We start from the raw sequence: 18576 nt of genomic DNA, 5'->3' as shown, positions 1-18576 counted from the left end.
TGACCCAAATATCGGCAACCTGTCTTTCCGTGTTTAATATAGCATAACGCAGGGAAAGAAAAAAATGACAAGCTCACTGGCTCTGCCGAATGAGTTCAATCAGCAGCAAATTGTATTCGAGTTCAGGAAAAAGATGATTAGTTTAGCCGTTCAGAAGGGTTTGATGAATTTAGCCTTCAAAGGGTCATATTCAATTTTCTTTAATTTCAGGAACATTCTGCAGGTTTGTACCTGGAAAATGTATTAACTTCAGGTAAGAGTAATTCGATATTTTGATGACGTAAATATTGCACAAATTCCTTGCACTCAAGTAATTACCTACTTTCTTATTTTTGTGGACATAAAATACCAAGTAAAAAGGAAAAGTACAGTTCGCTGAATCGCAAATATGCCCCCGAGTGTTAATAAAGTAAGTTTTTAAAAATTCTGATGTAATTGAAAACCGAATCTTCCACTGGCCTGTTTATCTAAAAAAAACATTGTTTATAGCGGTGTCAGCTGTGACATTTATTATTTAAAATTGTAACTTTAAAGGAAGTGAGCGCTTGGAGTCGGAGTTAAGTTAATCAGTGCATGTTTTTAGTAATAAAGCTATTTTGTCACAGCACATCTACAACGAGAATTGTATTTCTTTCATGTTTTGCACTAATTATGATGTTGAAACTATATTTAATTATAAATACCACCACAATTATTGATGAAAATTACTTTGCGCAGGATTTATAATGAAAAATTAAATATTGAATTCAAAGAGCCGCCTTCTTTCTGCTTGTTTTGTGCTTTAGCGCCCCCTTATGTCTCAAGTGTTTAATGCCAGTTAATAGTATTAAGGAGGCCCCTGCCAGAGTACACCTAATACATGTTACTTATTTCATGTCGATATAACACTTAGACTTCGGATAGGACACTCAAAGGTACATTAAAAATAGCAACTTACTGTCATTATGTAAATCAATATCTCATTAGAAATTATTTTTGTCCTTGAAGGTCAACACACATCAATAATAAAATTGCTTCAGAACCTTTGAATATCGTGTTCAACTTTGGTCACCAAGACACAAGAGAAATATTCAAATCTTGGAAATTGTGTAGAGAAGAGCAGCGATGCTAATCTCTAATCTCAAAGGATTGAATTACAAGGAAACACTGGGGTAACTGAGACTCTTCAACATTGAAAGGAGACTAAAAAGATCTTACAAAAGTGCATAGCCAGAGCATGGATAGGATGCATATAAAATGTGTAAGTACCAAAACGTACATGATGTACCAGGATACACAGTAAAATGGACATAGGGTCAAAACTGTTGAAAGTGAAATTTAAAACAACATGAGGACTTCACGAAAAGAGATACGGTCACTTGGAATAGTCTTTCATGTACAATAATGGAAGTCAAAATAAGGCACAGCTAAATGTCATGACCGTGGGGGAGGTAATTTTTTCTTTGTCCTGGATAAATGAGTTTAATGGATCAAGTGGTGGTCTCTGTGTTCTGTATCTATAGTTCTGATCTCTCATTTTAGGTTTCAATCAGTTTCCAAAGGAAGGTTGCATTTTGCCCATAAAACACTGAAGTGTCAATTGTTTGACACAAGTCACTCAATTCTGGTTAAATGTAGTACAGATAGTACACATAAAGTAGTGAGTTAGCAGGAGGGAGTTAACCTCAAGTGTGAGGTTGGAGTTCTTTCAAGGGATTATGTGACATTCTACAACTCCTAGATTAAGCAGCATTCTTTGATATTCTCCTGTTTATTAGATTTTTATGATGTACGCTACTTAGCCCTTAAAAGATTTTTCCCTTTTTTAAAGGACAACTGTATTGTGCAAAATGGCTGAATCAAGAGTACAGGCCAATACCCTTCTTCCAGTTTTCTGCCAACCCTAACCTGAAACCACCCACATAAATAGAATGCATAAGACTGATCTGGTCTGAGTTGCCAAAACTGGGTGTTCCTTTATATGGACTGAATCTTTTATCCTGGATTTTACTGTAACCCAGGTTTATGTAACTTCTGAGCAGAACAATAATAAAAAACATGCTTGAGATAGATATTGACTACAGCTGGTTGAAAATGAAATAACCCATTTACCCTACAGATTAGCTATGTGCCTAGTTGTATATATGACTGTAGGTTCTTTGCATTTCAAAAGCATGGATAATTATTGTTGTGACAAGAAGTGTTATTCTGAGGAATTGGCAATAACTACACCCCCTTTACTTCCCCATATACATTGTTTGTTATTTTTGCTTTCCCTGTGGCCACTTATTCCAACACCATTCTCTGAAGTAAGCAGCAATGACCTATTCGCAGACCTCTTACAAAAGAACTTTTTAGCTGGCAGCTGGTTGGAATTCAAAATCCATACTGTTTGACTTATCCTCTGTTTTTTCTTATTTGGTTGATTTTACTTCCATTTGGAAACTCTCTTGGATGGTTTATATGTGATTAGGATCTGTCTGAATGGGGAAATCATGGAAAGGACCCATTTATGTCAGTTTTTTGGAACACTGATATTGGGCAATACAAGTTACCATTCTTCATATGCTCCTTAAAGCGGGAGCGACTGTGATATTTCAGGACATGTGCTCCTCTTGTGAGTAATCAACACTTTCAGATGTTAAATCCATAATCTGATTGCTTAAATTTTATCCACACAAATCCACAATTAGAATATATTTATCAGAAATCACATTTTATGAAAAAAATCAGTTAGCACCAATTTCCATTACATTATGTAGAATTAGTAACTTGATATTTGCCTATAAAATTGGATATGCTCTTTTCTGTTCTTTCATGAATATTTTATAATCTGTTTTTTCTTTGTCCCAAGCACTGATTAAATATCTAATTGAACGTTATTTTAATTTGACATACTTTAACATTTTGAAGTTAAGAAAAAAATTAAGCATGAGGAAACTGTGTATGTAAATTTTCATACAAATAGGAGCCTAAGCTGTTGCTCTTCACCAGACTGATTGTTTAATCACTTGGTTAAAGAGTGATCATGCATTGATAAATAGTTATTGCACAGTTTATGATAGAAAAATATATTTATGTCTTTGAATAAGAGAATGATGGGGACTACCATAGAAAGCACATGGAAGACAGTTTGGTTAACGAATTGCATGGTTATGTAAAGCCATGCAATCTCGAGCAAATGTTGGAAGTAGGTTCACACCTGTAGTTTCCTAGAAGATGGATCTTTGATTTCAGTCACTCTTGTCAAGCAGAGCTATAAGTATTTTGCCACAAATGGAGAGAGAAAATCAAAAGGCACATCACCCTGAGCTGCTCATGCGCACTCCACGGGGTAGATTTTCAACTTGCTACCCAGGTAGAAAACTGATGGTGCAGCTTGGCTGCCCATTATATAAACTGCGTGATTTTCATTTGCATCAAACCAAACAGAAATTAAAATCAGGCGAGTTCCAGAGCAGGTGGCCAAATTCAGAACACAACTTTCTAATAAATGTCATTAAAACTAAATCAAATATGTACTTTTAGTGCTGCTGACATAAAATATTGTTTGTGGCAACAATTAGTTATGCATCTGCTTTTTGGATCTTAGTCTACTGTGGATATGTGGAAACAACCTTTTGGAGTGCAATAGCAATTTTTTCCTTTATGGAGAGATCTATACCCTTAATATCAGGAAATAGTGACATTATCATGTCTTCCACTTTCTTTCTCAATCACTTAACTGGCCTATATCCCTTTGCAACTTCTTTATGTCCCCCTCAAGGCTTACTTTTCTACCTAACTCTGTCTCATCAGCAAACTTAGATATGTTACACTCTGTCACATTATCTGAACTACTGAGATAAATTGCAAATAGCTGAGGCTCAAGTTCTGATACTTGCAGCATTCCACTCATGACAGCTTGCCATCCCAAAGATGACCTACCCCGAATCCTATTCTCTGCTTTCTGTCTTTTAACCAATCCTCAATCCATGTTAATATATTAACCCAAAACCATAACCCCTAATCTTATGTAACACTCTTTTCTGGGGCACTTTATTGAATGCTTTTGCAACTCCCAATGTATTACATTGACTGGTTTCCCATTGTATGCCCTGCTAGTTACAGCCTCAAAATCCTCTAGTAGATTTGCTAAACACAATTTCCCTTTTTATAAAAGCTCAGAAGAGTCATACAGACTTGAAACATAAATTCTGTTTTTCTCTCCACAGATGCTGCCAGACCTGCTGAGTTTTCCAGCACTTTCTGTTTTTATTCCCTTTTATAAAACTGACTTGACTCTGTTTAATCATTTTATGGTTTTCCAAGTGTGCGGTTACCATGTCTTCAATAACAGACTTTAGCATTTTTCCTCCTGCTGATGTCAGGCTAACTGGCCTTTGATTCTGTTTTCTCTCCCTTTCCTTTCTTGAACAGCAGATTACATTTGCTACCTTCTAATCCATGGGGACTGTTCCAGGGTGTAGAGTATTCTGGAAGTTCAAAATCATTGCACTCCACAGCCACCTCTTTTAAAACCCTGGGCCATTAGGTCCAAGGAACTTTTCAGCTCTTTGCCCCATTTTTTCTCCAGTAATTTTTCTTTACTGATACTAACTACTTTAAGTTCCTCACTTTCATTAGACCCTTGCTCCCAACAATTGTTCATGTGTTCTTTGTGTCTTCTGCTGTGCAGGCAGACAAAAATTATTTGTTTAACATCCCAGCCATTCCTTATTTCCCATCATAATTTCTCCTGTTTCTGCCTCCACAAGACTCAATTTTACATTTGCTAATATTTTTCATTTTACACTGCTGTAAAAGCTCTTAAAATCAATGTTTATATTTCTTGCTAGTTTATTCTCATTCTATTTTCTCCCTCTTTATCAATTCCTTGGTGATTTTTAAAACATTCTCAATTCTCAGGCTTATTTTTTGACAACATTGTATGACTCCAATACTATCCTTACCTTCTCCAAAAGATCCTTTACCACAAGATTACTAATTAACCCTGTCTTATTACACAATACCCAGATCTAAAATAGCCTGTTCCCTAGTTGGTTCCTTGGAATATAGTTCCAGAAATATGTCTCAAATGCATTCCATGAACTCATTCTCCAAGTCACTTTTGCTAATTTGGTTTGACCAGTCTATATGAAGATTACAGACTATGACTATTGTAGTATCCTTGCTATATGCTCATCTAATTTCCTGATTCATACTCAGTCCAACACTAGGTTTACTGCGGAGGGTGATAAAGAACCCCCAACAGTGTTTTCTGTGATTTGTTACTTCTTTGCTCCACCCATACTGATTCTACATCCTGATTTTCTCAGCCTAGATACTTTCCCCCTACTGCCTTTATCTATCTTTCTCAGGCCTATCCCATCTTCTTTTCCATTTTGCTTACCTTTTTTAAAAGTAAAGCACCCTGGAATATTTAAATCCCAATTTTGCTCCCCGTGGAATCCTGTCTTGGTAATGGCAACTAGATCAAACACAATGACCTCTATCTGTGCTATTAATTTATCTATTTTGTTACAAATGCATTGTACATTCAGATGTGGTGCCTTAATTTTAACGTTTCACTATTTTTCCCAATGTGGCCCTGGTTGCTAATGCCCTATTTCTGTTAGAAAACTCTCTGTACTTTCCTGATACAATCTGTGTGATTTTACTGAAATGACTGCTCTACAGCATTGCCTTTTCTCTTCAGACTTATACATTTATCCTCACCTGAACCTACCCTCCACATTTAAAGCCCAACTGCCCTGGCTATTTGGTCACCAGGTCACTAATCCCAGCCTGGCACTACAAAGGAATTATGGGGATAACAAATTCCTTTCCTGAGCTGAATTAAGCCACTTTTTGTATTTTTTCTTCTTTTCATTTTTCTGCCTCTCACATCAACGTTGGCTGATCAGGAAGACAAGCAAACAATTTATTCCCAAACTCTACCAATCCTGATCAGTATCTGACTAGAAGATATGCAGCAGCAAAATGGGATGATTCACTCTTGAGAATCTAACAATTCAATGGGAAATTAGTCAATGTTCTGCCAGATGGCATGGGCTGAGCTTTGAAATACACTTCTGAGGAAATCATGGACATGAATCAGTGTATCACGAACTACAGCTTGCAATTTTTGATTACAAAGTATTTACTTAAATATTTACAGATTTGACTTTAACCTAGCACTTTTTCATGGTCAAGAATATCTTTAAATTTACCTGAAATGTAAACCCCAGAGATTTGCCTTCAGGATTCTAAAACCTGGTCAAATGCCCTTTTATATAATTTAATTACTGGAATGTGAGGGAAATGTAACCAAACAGTAAAAAATATTCTTTGGAAAATAGAATGTTCATATAAGAAAGCTTCACAGAATTAGATTTCTTACCTCCTCAGATGGTAAAATATTGGTTTAAAATTGGTAAAGCATCATCTGAAAATTTGTATCACCACATTTCCTCTATATCTTTAGTAATTGCCAGTGCACGTAGTGTTGCCATGTGAGAGTTTTTGATATAATGTTTACATACATAAAATAAGTTGTGTATTATTTTGAAGCAAAAGCTCATGTCTATTTAAAGGTGTCTAACATCAGTCTTTATTACACCTCCGTCACAATATTGTCAACTAACCCTGCTTCCTACTGAATCTGCCTAAAATCCTCCCATCACTTAGAACTGCCTATCCTTTGGCCCTTCATTCACTGCTATACTTCTCAAACCCTCAGTCCACTCAGCCATTCAGTCTCCACCTATTCTCTCTCTCTTCATGGCCTCTTCAAGTTCAACTTATCTATGAGGCTCACCTCCTGCTCCATTGACCCCACTAAACACCCAGACGTACAAAAGCAAAATACTAAGATTCTGGAAATCTGAAATAAAGACAGAAAATACTGGAAATACTCAGCAGATCAGGCAGCACCTGTGGAAAGAAACAGAGTTAACTTTCAGGTCAATGAGCTTTCATCAAGCAAGTTAATTTCCCACTGGCCTGCAACAGGATGAGGCCACTGTGATTTTAACTGCTGGGTCTCATTATAACCCATCAGTTGATTTGGGCTGAAAACAGTTGAAAAATAGTGACGGGTATTGTGGTAGGAATTCTAGGGCAGGGGTGGCCTATATATTCCGTGTGAATGCAGACTTCTGTTCCTCAGACGCCACAAAGGAAAATAAAAAAAAAACTTACCTTGAATGGTCACTTCTGCTTCTGTTCCTTTTCTACCTGGCATGTTCTCCACTTGAACCAACTTTACATCAATGCTACTACATTTCATTATACACCATGTTCTTGAATTTTTCTCGCAAGCGTCAATGAGAGACCATTTCTGAAATCCCTATACATTACATCTACAGCATTTCCTTCATTTATGGACATCCATGCAATCCAGTTCAATATTTCTCAAGGTCCTAGCTAATGTTTTCCCCAACCTGCTGGAATGGTAATTGGCATCAGTGGCAATAGACAGTGCTTGTAGTCTTGAACATCAGTATCCTACAATTTACTCGGAAGATTAGAGCATACACCCGAAATGTTAACCTGTCTTCTTTTTACAGATTCTGATTGACTATACTACATATTTTCGGCACTTGGGGTTCTCTTTATTTCACTTTCGACCAAGTCAAGTTCTGCAATTTTCACATCTATAGTTTACTATATTGGAAATATATTTAGAATAAACTCACCTGCAGCATTCTTCCTATAGTTAAATTTGTATTTTTTTTGTTTAAAATCTGTAACCTGTTTTGATGCATTCGGCTCTGAAAAATAAACACAACTCCATACTTTTTGACTAAAGGCTTGCAAACTCAGTCCTATTGCAGAAAACTTTGCAAGCAGTAATAATGTGTAAGAAAAAACAGCGCTGCCAGATAGATTCAATGCACTCTAAAATGTAACAGCACATTGCAGAGTAAGGAGTCAACATGACAGGTAAAATTGTCAGTTCAAACTCTCGCTCTGTACTTGCTCTCAAGCTCGCCCGCTCCAGCCCTGGACCTGGAATATTTGTCACGCTGGCAGATTGCCAATTGGAGAATTGTTTGCGGCAATGGCAGTTGTGTTAGTGGTATCCCGGAAATGGTGCCTGGAGGCGGTGGGCGGGATGATGGGGGGCAGAATCCAGCAATGTAATCCTGCTTCATTTTGGTGTTGCACGGTTGAACCGTATGGTAGATGTGAAGCGACTGAGAGGCACTTTACCATCCAGTCGGTTTGCTGTTGGTCGTTCATGGTTGCAGAGACTAAAATAAACCAAGAACTTGGTGGACCCCTGGCCGCGTCCTCACCTGTCGGAGAGTCGCACTGACTCTGGTGTCTACAGTGGATTGCCAGAAAGAGCAATTACGATTAGGGGATCAGTAATTTAAGATTTTGTTTCACTCTGTAATTGTTTCTCACTAGCGCGGAGTGATCGATATAACAATGCCTCCACTCCTCCGTATATTGAAGCCTTGCACGGCCGATTATGGTCTGCCTGTAGCTCTCTCTGGGCAGGGGCATGGAGCTTTTGGCTGCTTACCAATACCGGCGTCCCCTGAAAATAATTCACTCGAAAGAGTTACACAACAAAAACAACTTGCATTTATATTGCACCTTTAGTATAGTAAAACATCCACGGTGCATTATAAAAAAATTGACACCAAGTCACATAAAAGAGAAATTGCAACAAATGACCAAAAGGCTTGGTCAAAGAGGTAGCTTTTAAGGAACGTTTTAAAGGGGGAGAGAGAGGGAGAAGTTTTGGGGTAGAATTCCAGAACTTTGGTGTTGGTATGACTCTAGTCCGCAAGCACAGCACATTCACTTCCCAGGCTAAAAAGGCTACAAATATCTCTAGGCATTTCTGTAATTCAGTGGATGATTATCAAGCGCCCAAACCCCGCTCCGCCCCCGCCCCTCATGCTCACCTTATTTTGTTCCTTATTTTGTCACCCTGTACCTGACTGCTCCTGTGAAATTTGGCCAGCAGCAGGAAGACATTAGGCATTTACTCTGATGTGTTATCCCATCATTTTCCCAGATGCCCTGTAAGATCATAAGACGTAGGAGCAGAAGTAGGCTATTTGGCCCATCGAGTCTGCTCCACCATTCAATGAGATCATGGCTGACTTGATAATCCTCAACTCCACTTTCCTGCCTTTTCCCCATAACCCTTGATTCCCTTACTGATTAAAAATTTGTCTACCTAAACCTTGAATATACTTAACAACCCAACCTCTACAGCCTTCTGCAGTAAACAATTCCACAGATTCACTACCCTCTGAGAGAAGAAATTCCTCCTCACCTCTGTCTTAAATGGACGACCCCTAACTCTGACCCCTTACTCTGAGATTATGCCTTCTGGTTCTAGACTCTCCCACAAGGGGAAACAACCTCTCAGCATCTACCCTGTCAAGCCCCCTAAGAATCTTATGTTTCAGTAAGGTCGCCTCTCATTCTTCTAAACTCCAATGAGTACAGGCCTAACCTACTCAACCCCTCCTATAAGAAAATCTCTCCATACCCAAGTTCAACCTAGTGAACCTTCTCCGGACTGCCTCCAATGCCAGTACATCTTTCCTTAGATAAGGGGACCAATACTGTCCACAGTATTTTAGGTGTGATCTAACTAGTGCCTTGCACAGTTTTAGCGAGAGTTCCCTATTTTTATACTCCATTCTCTTTGAAATAAAGGCCAACATTCCATGTGCCTTCCCTATTACCTGCTGAAGCACATCCAACACCTGAACAGTACCTGTCCCACTCCACCCTGAGCCAAGAGAGAGGCAAGAGGGATGGGTCCATTATTTTATTTTGTTTAAATTTTGTGTTCATCAAGATAGAAGGACACTCGTGTCTAGGAGGCAGAAAACTTCAATTTCAAGTGCCTAATGTAAGCAAACACTCAGTGATCGGTTACAGCACGAGTAATGTACAGAGTGAAGTGCCCTCCATTCTGTTTAGCTATTGGTCCAGGGTGAGGTGTAGAATAGGCTGGAGGTAAAACTCCCTTAACACAAGCTGAGTTCCCATTATTGTCCCAGTGTGACCTTTATCTATTCTGTATTGTGAACGCTCAAGAGTGTAGCTGCCATTTTAATGCTGAATTAGAGATTCATGAATTAGGATCATGAATCTGTAGACACTGGAACTTGGTGTGAGATTGACCAGCGCAGTCTTTGATGTCCATTTTGGGGAACGGAGAGCAATCCAGAGTAAACATGCCAGCAGCTCAACTTGTTTTTCCAAATCTCCCAGAGTTCCATACCAGTTTACCTCCTACATAAACAGAAATGAAGGAAAGTGATAAGGATGTAATTTCAGCCCCAGACGGGAGTCGCCATTTGCTGCAGGCTAGACAAGATGAACAGGAGAAAAGCAGAATTAGAAGCATGGAGGTAAATTACAACACCTGGCAGTTGACATTTTTGGTAATCCGTCTGTACTCTTGATTTGCGAGGTTTGCTTTGATCTTCTTTAATCTGTCCACCAGCTCTGGGTTCTGAAAGAGACAGTCATGTGATGTGAGAAAAGTATCTTTTAACATTTCAGAACTGACAATGAGGGGCCCAGGAAAATTCTGTCCCCACATCCCTGTAGTGGGGTTTGAACCCATCACCTATTGATACAGAGATAAGGATGCTACCAATGAGCCATGGTTAAGGGATTAATGGATTGTGTGTTTAAAAAAAAAGCAAATGGTTCTATAGGCCCTTATTTGTTGAATCAGATTATGGATATTGTGGTCATCAACATCCTGTTTATCTGTTCAATATAGAAAGAGTTCTAATGAAAGAACATTGACCATGGATGTTACCTGATCTGCTGAGTGTTTTCCAACAATTTCTGTTTTTATTTCAAAATTTCAATGTCTGCAGAATTGTGATTTTATTTATATGAGGCTTGTGGCTTTTTCATAGTTCACTTATTTTTAATCCCTTAACATGGGTCATTGATAGCATCCTTATTTATGTATCCATATGTGATGGGTAGTGTAGGGAGTGAATGTTTGTAGATGTAGTGCCAATCAAATGGGTTTTGTCTTGGACTGTGTGGAGCTTCTTGAGTGTTGTGGGAGCTGCACTCATCTAGGCAAGTGGGTAATATTCCATTACACTCCTGTCTTGAGCCTGGTAGATGGTGGACAGGCTTTGGGGAGTCAGGAGATGAGTTAATTGCTGCAGGCTTCGTAGCCTCTGACCTGCTCTTGTAGCCACAGTATTTATATAGATAGCCCAGTTCAGTTTCTGGTCAATGGTAACCCCCAGGATGTTGATAGTGGGGGATTCAGTGATGATAATGCTATTGAATATCAAGGGACAATGGATGGATTCTCTCTTGTTGGAGATGGTCATTGCCTGACACTTGTGTGGCATGAATCTTACTTGCCACTTGCCAGCCCAAGCCTGGATATTGTCCAGGTCTTGCTGCATTTGGATATGGACTTCTTCAGTGTCTGAGGAGTCGCGAATGGTGTTGAACATTGTGCAATCATCAGTGAACATCCCCACTTCTGACCTGATGATGGAAGGAAGGTCATTGATGAAGCAGCTGAAGGTGGTTGGGCTGAGGACACTACCCTGAGGAACCCCTGCACTGATGCCCTGGAACTGAGATGATTGACATCCAACAACCACAAAGATCTTCCTTTGTACTTGGTATGACTCCAACCAGTAGAGAGTTTTCCCCTGATTCCCATTGACTCCAGATTTGCTCGGGCTCCTTGATGCCAAACTTGGTCAAATGCTGCCTTGGTGTCAAGGGTAGTCACTCTCACCTCACCTCTGGAGTTCAGCTCATTTGTCCATGTTTGAACCAAGGCTATAATGAGTGGCACTGGTGGAATCCAAACTGGGCATCAGTGAGCAGGTTATTACTAAGCAAGTGCCACTTGATTACACTGTTGATGACCCCTTCTGATGATGGAGAGTAGACTGAAGGGGCGGTAATTGGCTGGATTGGATTTGTCCTGCTTTTTGTGTACAGGACATACCTGGGAAGGTTTCCACATTGCCATGTAGATGCCAGTGTTGTAGCTGTACTGGAACAGCTTGGCTAGGGGCATGGCAAGTTCTAGAGCACAAGTCTTCAGTACTATTGTCGGAATGTTGTCAGGGCCCATAGCCTTTGTGGTATCCAGTGCCTTCAGCAGTTTCTTGATATCACATGGAGTGAATCGAACTGGCTGAAGACTGGCATCTGTGATGCTGGGGACCTCTGGAGGGGGCCGAGATGGATCATCCACTCGGCACTTCTGGCTGAAGATTCTTACAAATGCTTCAGCCTTATCTTTTGCACTGATGTGCTGGGCCCCTCCATCATTGAGGATGAGGATATTTGTGGAGCCTCTTCCTGTTACGCAAGTCTCAATAATGTCTCTGCATTCAAACTCAACTGATTAGAATGCTCAGCATTCTATTTACCTATGTTATTGTATGTGGTTTAGATGAAATGAGTGAAAAGTCAGTGCCCCGAAGTGTATTTCAGCTACTTCATGGCAAGCTCTGTTCCACCCACTGAATTTGTGTGCATTATTTTTGCCTCCACTATGCACAGTACTGTGCATTGGTCATGAAGAACGCATAGTTGCATCTCTGTAGCATCACTCGACTCCATCCCCATCTCAACTCAGCCACTGCTGGAACCCTCATCCTGGCCTTTATTACCTCTAGACTTGACTATTCCAATGCACTCTTGGCTGATCTCTTACATTCCATAATGTTGAGGCATTCCAAAACTCTGCTGCCCATGTCTTAACTTTGGATGGATTGCTGAGTGGAAGGCCATTGAAGAGGGCTGTAGCTGGAAGGGTGTCCTCGAGGTCCCCTGTAGTGAATAAAGGAGATGCAATGGGGGTGGGGGCGTGGGGTGGTGGGGAGGGGTGGGGGGGTGTTGGTGGTTGGGAGTGAGAGCCATTATACCATGAAAGCTTCAGAGGGAGATTGGTGCTCTCCAACCCAAGTTTGATTTCTCTAGTTGGGAGGGGAATGGGAGAGAGGGAGACTGCATCAGCCACAGAATCTTAGAATTGTTACTGCACAGAAGGAGGCCATTGAGCCTGACGTGTCTGTGCTGGTTCTCTGTGAAAGCAACTCACATGGCCCCACTGCCTGGTCCTTTTCTCGTAGCCCTGCAGATTCTCTCTCTTCAGATGACTATTTAATTCTCTTTTGAAAACCATAACTGTATCCACCACACACTCAGGCAGTGCATTCCAGATCCTAACCACTCACTGTAAAAAAGATATTCCTCATGCTGCCATTGCTTCTTTTGAAAATTATCTTAAATCAGTGCCCTGTGGTTCTCAATCCTTCTGCCAATGGGAACAGCTTCTCCTGATCTACTCTGCCTACATCCCTCATGATTATGGGCACAACTATCAAATCTTGTCTCCAAGAAGAACAGCTACTGCTATTTGTATACCTAAAGTTCCTCAAGCCTGGAACCATTCTTGTAAATGTTTTCTGCACCCTCTCTAACATCTTGACATCCTTTCTAAAGTGAATGCCCAGAGATGGATATAATACTCTAGTTGAGGCCAAACCTTTATCATAACTTCCTTGGAGTTTTACTCTATGCCCCTCATTGTAAAGCCCAGGTTCCTGGATGCTTTATCTGCCGCCATCTTCAATGATTTGTGCACATATAATCCCAGATAACTCTTCTCCTGTACCCCGGTTAGAATTGTACTGTGATGACCTTTTAGAATGAGCAGTGTGTAATATAGTTAAAAAAGGAAAATGGAAGACAGGGAGAGAAAGGATTGTGGATTGGGCAAAACTATTGCCGCTCTTTCAGTTTTGCCTGAGCCAACCATGCCATTTAAAGGGTTCAGCGGAAGGAGTCTCTAGGGATTCTGTGCCATCAAGGCTGTTGTGACCTAACTAAGGAACGTCTTCAGGGGTCGCACACAGGGGTGTTAACCATATGCAGGAACTTTGAATAGAATGTGACTGCTGGTGAAAGCGATTCAAGGACTGAAATGATTGAGTGGGAAAGCAAGGGATCCTATGTACAGGATGCTGAATTATAGATCTTTGGAACTGCATGTGGTGCCACATGTGTGCGTCGTGTGACGTGGGTGTTTGTGGTCTTGTAAGACATATCTTTGTTGAATTGACTATTTAAAGTGAAATTTATCTTTTTATTTGAAGAACCATTGACCTGTTAATGTTTGAATTATGTAGATTTTGATTTGTGTGTTACAGTAACATTTTAAAAAGTGATATCTTGTCCATTGATTTTCTTTCCATTTGGTGTTGTGGAGATTCCTTTCTTTAAAAAAATTCTTGGTCTCTATGTTGAAATTGTGCCCTCTCTGTTCACCCTCCCCCTCATAATGCTGTGCAGTGACTCAGTGAAATTCTTGACCTTGCCATCAGGGAGGCAGCATGCCATCCTGGATTTAGGCTTGTTCCCCTAACTATTGAATCCCCTATCACTGTTGCTCTTCTAATCTTTCTCCTGCACAGCTGTTCAGCTGAGCCACCCGTGGCGCCATGGACTTGGCTGTGGCTGCACTCCTCAGATGAACCATCACTCTTATGAGTATTCAGAACTGAATGCTAGACGGAGAGTTAGATGCGATCAAGCGACTCCTGGACTACCTACCTGGTCGTCCTTGATTGCTTGGTGGTCACCCATTCCCTCTCTGCCTTAAGCTATGGGATGACCATGTTTATAAATGTGCTATCTATGAAGCCCTGAATCTGATGGATGCACCAAAACAATGCCAGCTGCTGCTCAAACTCTGAAATTTATAGCTTGAATTGCTGCAGTCCATGACATTTCCTGTATATATAGTTATCCAGAAGTGAGAAGTGTCCTCAGGTTCCTACATGAAGGATGATGCGTACTTCATGAGCAGAATTTTGCCCTTGTCAAGTGGGCTTGGCGGGGGTGGTCAGGAAACCGACCGCCGCCTGCGATCGAGGCTGGCCTGCCCAGCGCTCAGCGCTGCCTGTGTGGGCGGGGGAGGAGGGTGAGTGCAAACTTTGTGCATGTGCACAAGTGCGCACTTGAAAATCTCCCTGAGGCACAGAGCTGCCTTAGGGAGATGAACAGTTTTCAAAAAAAAGATTTAAAAAATGTTATAAAACATGTTCCCTCATGTTGTAAATCAAATGTAAAATGTTTTCTTTTATTTTTATTTGCTTTGGAAACCTCATCCCACCTGTGGATGAGGTTTCCTAAAACGTGCAAAGGCCGCTTGGCCTTTTTGCCTGCCCACCAACCATAAGTTAGATGGGCAGTGAAAAATTTAAGTTAAATATCCTTTTAATGGTCTTAATAGGCCTTTTAGCTGTTGGCAGACGCGCTGTTGATTCCTGCGCATGCCGCTGACTGAAATATCGCGTGACTGCACGTTGATGTCGGGACACTTGCCTGATGTTAATGTGTGTCATTTTACGCTCAAGCGGGTTGGGTGCAGCCTGCCCGCCAAGGTAAAAATTCTGCCCCATGCGTCAGAGCTGCTTATTAGAATAGTAAACCTACTACTTAAATAAATAAAGACTCACCAGCTACTCACCAATGAGCTGCTTCTCCTGTCTTGATGTCATTTTATTGTGTAGGGATGTTAACTGAAATGCTTTTACTTGACTCATAAGGGAGAGTGGGCCGGTCGGGTGAGGGCCAATTAAGGTCCGCCCCAGCGTGAATTGTGGCTCCTGAGGACAGCAGGAGTGGGTGGGCAGTGGGGGGTCTGCAATGACAGCTGGGTCCAATGGTGACCTGGCGGCCTGTTTAAATAGCACATAGGCAGCCTTGCAAAGGCCGACAACCATGGCCAGCAGGAGGGCAGGTTGGCGGGGCACTGTGCCCCTCGCTTCTCAGATATGTGCCTTGCTGCCCCCCTCGAGGTGGTCGTAGCACGGCATGAAATCCTCGTGCCGAGGGATGGGAGGAGGAGGCCCCCCCCCCACCCCCACATGACAAAATGTGCCTAGGAGGGGGTGGCAGAAGGAGTCAGCTCCCACAATGTGGTGGAACGCACCGGGGTTCAGTACCACAAGTGGCTGAACGACCTCTTGCGATTGGGAAGGGTCAGTATTGTGTTGGCATGGGTCACTTAACACAGGAGTCAGGTTTCCCCCACTGGCCCCACCCCCCCTCCAACTCTGAATTTAGTTACTGCATTGAATCATTCACGGCATGTGGGTTTCGCTGGATGGGCCAGCATTTATTGGCCATGCCTAGTTCACCCTGAGAGGGTTGTGCTGAGCTGGGTTCTGTATCCGCTGCATGTGGTAGATTTATACCCACAGTACTAGTTTGGGGCAGACCGCAAGGATCTGCACCTAGGCACAGTGCTGGAATTCCGAAACATGTCACAGCCAGGCTGCTGACATACTGGGAGGGGATGTCCAGGTGGCAGGGCACCAATCCATCTGCTGCCCTTGGCGTTCCATGTGCTTGTGTCTCCTTGCTTTGGAAGGTCATACAGTGTGGATGGCAAATGTGATGGAGGTAACATCTGGGCAAGGGGGTCAGCTCCGGCTGCTTGGTGTGAGTGTATGGCTGCTCCAGCATCACAATTCACATGAGCCCTGCAATGTTGCATTCAGGTGGGGGTGGCAGGGATGCAATGGCAATGCAAGTACAGGGTGGACTAATCAATGCTCCTCTCTCCTTTTCAGGAGAAGACCGCACACAATAACGCAGAGTGGATGTGGACTAGCGGAGGCTGGGCACAGTTATCCATTATAACCAGATACGAGCAGGAGGCAATGGAGTTGGAGAGGCGCCATGCACCCAGGTCCATCGGTGGCAGTGAGGCTGGGATGCTGGGGGTGGTAAGAGTGCCGTGCACTGAGGTCACCATGTCTGTCCCTGCAACCATTCCACTGTTGAATGTTTAGTGATTTAAGCTTCCAACATGGGTTTCCCATTGATTATGGAAGGATATGTGCGTACTGATCTGGGGGCCAGGCATGCACAATGATATTGTCTCGACTTCAACTAATCAAACGTCCTTGTTCTTCCTTTCAGCATCACCAGAGCAGGGCCGGGAGGAGGACGCAGAGGGGCCACCACTAACACCTGAGGGCCCGGACGAATTACAAGCACCAGCATCACACCATCTCTGCCAGATAGGCACCAGCGCAGATACCAACACCTCGGTGGGGATTAGATCATTGGCTAGTGTTCCGGAGCACAGTAGTGAGGGCGCTTCACACTCGCTTGAGGTGCAGGCAGAGACAGAGAGTGCCCATGGTGCCGGCAGTCGGAGGACTACTGGGGACCAGGGACATGCTCAGTCGGTGGCTGATGATGTGCCTCTGGAGTCATCCCTGAGGCAGTAGACACTAGAAGTCCAGCAGGGTCTGCGGGAGAATCTGGCGGAGATGCAAGAGGCAATGTGTGGCATGATGCCCATGCTAGAAGAGTCCACGTGGAGCATCATTGATGCAATGAGCCTCATGGCCGAGTGCCATGCTTCCTCCATGGCGAGATTGGTGACTCTCATGGAGAGGCTCCTCCAGGAGAACAATCAGGGCTTCCTGGGGTTGCAATTGGGATCTGCAAGCCCTCACAGCGGCATTGACCTCAGCTGATCAGTGTCAGTGTGGGAGCTGGATTGGGCACCAAGTATCCCAGCTGGGTGCCCATCCATCAATGGTGAGCAAGGAGGCCGGAAGCAATCTCATGTTGGCGCACGAGCTGCCTGTCATCTCTGCAGGCTTCTCCTAGGGCGCTCCGGATGAGGGTAGCAACTCCTCTGCCCCTCTGCCGTCACTGCGGGATCCGATGAGGCTGCGGCAACTGGGGAGATGCCAGCTGTGCCACTGGCCGCTCCCTCCCAGGCGGAGCCATCACAGGCTCCACAGGCCAGAGGATGCCCCACCAAGGTCATCGAGGCCAACAGGACAGCAGAGCGAGCAGGCTGTCTCGAATGCCTGTGCCAGCGAGGGGGAGCACCTTGATGTGGCACCCGAAAACGTAAGCTTAAGGCACCTTAGGCACACCATGGGCTTCTCACTGGTGGTTTTATGTTGCCCCACTATTAGTTGATAATAATTTGGTGTGCTGCTCAACACCTTTGAAATTAGTTTCTTTTCTGTTTTTTTTTACATTCATTAAATGCTTTAGTTGTGAACAAGGCTCAGAGTGATTCCTTACTTCTGCAGGTGTATGGGAACCCATGATGTTATGAGTGACTTGTTTGTCATCGAGCTTTATTGACAAGGCTCATCGTTAATGTTCCTAACTAGGCAGATGTTGCTCTCAGGTATCAAATATGGAGCCTGCAGCCCTGGCATGTGTTAGAGGTCCATCTGCAGTGGGCTAGCTGAAGGTTCATTGGATTAAAGCCTTCTGGGTGTCCCTGTCTCCCTGGGGTTGCCCAGGTCAATGTCTACTTCTTCATTCTCCTGTGCGTGCTTGTCCTCAGACTCACTACTGGACTTATCGTGTGTCGCCAGAACATCTACGTCTACATTTTCTTCTTCCACTGTGTTCCACCTTTCCAGTGCAAGGTTGTGGAGAGCTCAGCTGCAACCACTATCAGTGACACATGATCCGGGGGTACTGGAGTGCGCCCCCTGAACGGTCCAGGCATCGGAAGCGCATCTTGAGAAGACTGATTGTTCTCTCTACCATAGCCCTTGTGGTGCCATGGTT

This window comes from Carcharodon carcharias, chromosome 16 (assembly GCF_017639515.1).
Source record: "Carcharodon carcharias isolate sCarCar2 chromosome 16, sCarCar2.pri, whole genome shotgun sequence".
Taxonomy (NCBI): domain Eukaryota; kingdom Metazoa; phylum Chordata; class Chondrichthyes; order Lamniformes; family Lamnidae; genus Carcharodon; species Carcharodon carcharias.
Note: the sequence above shows the minus strand (reverse complement) of the source record.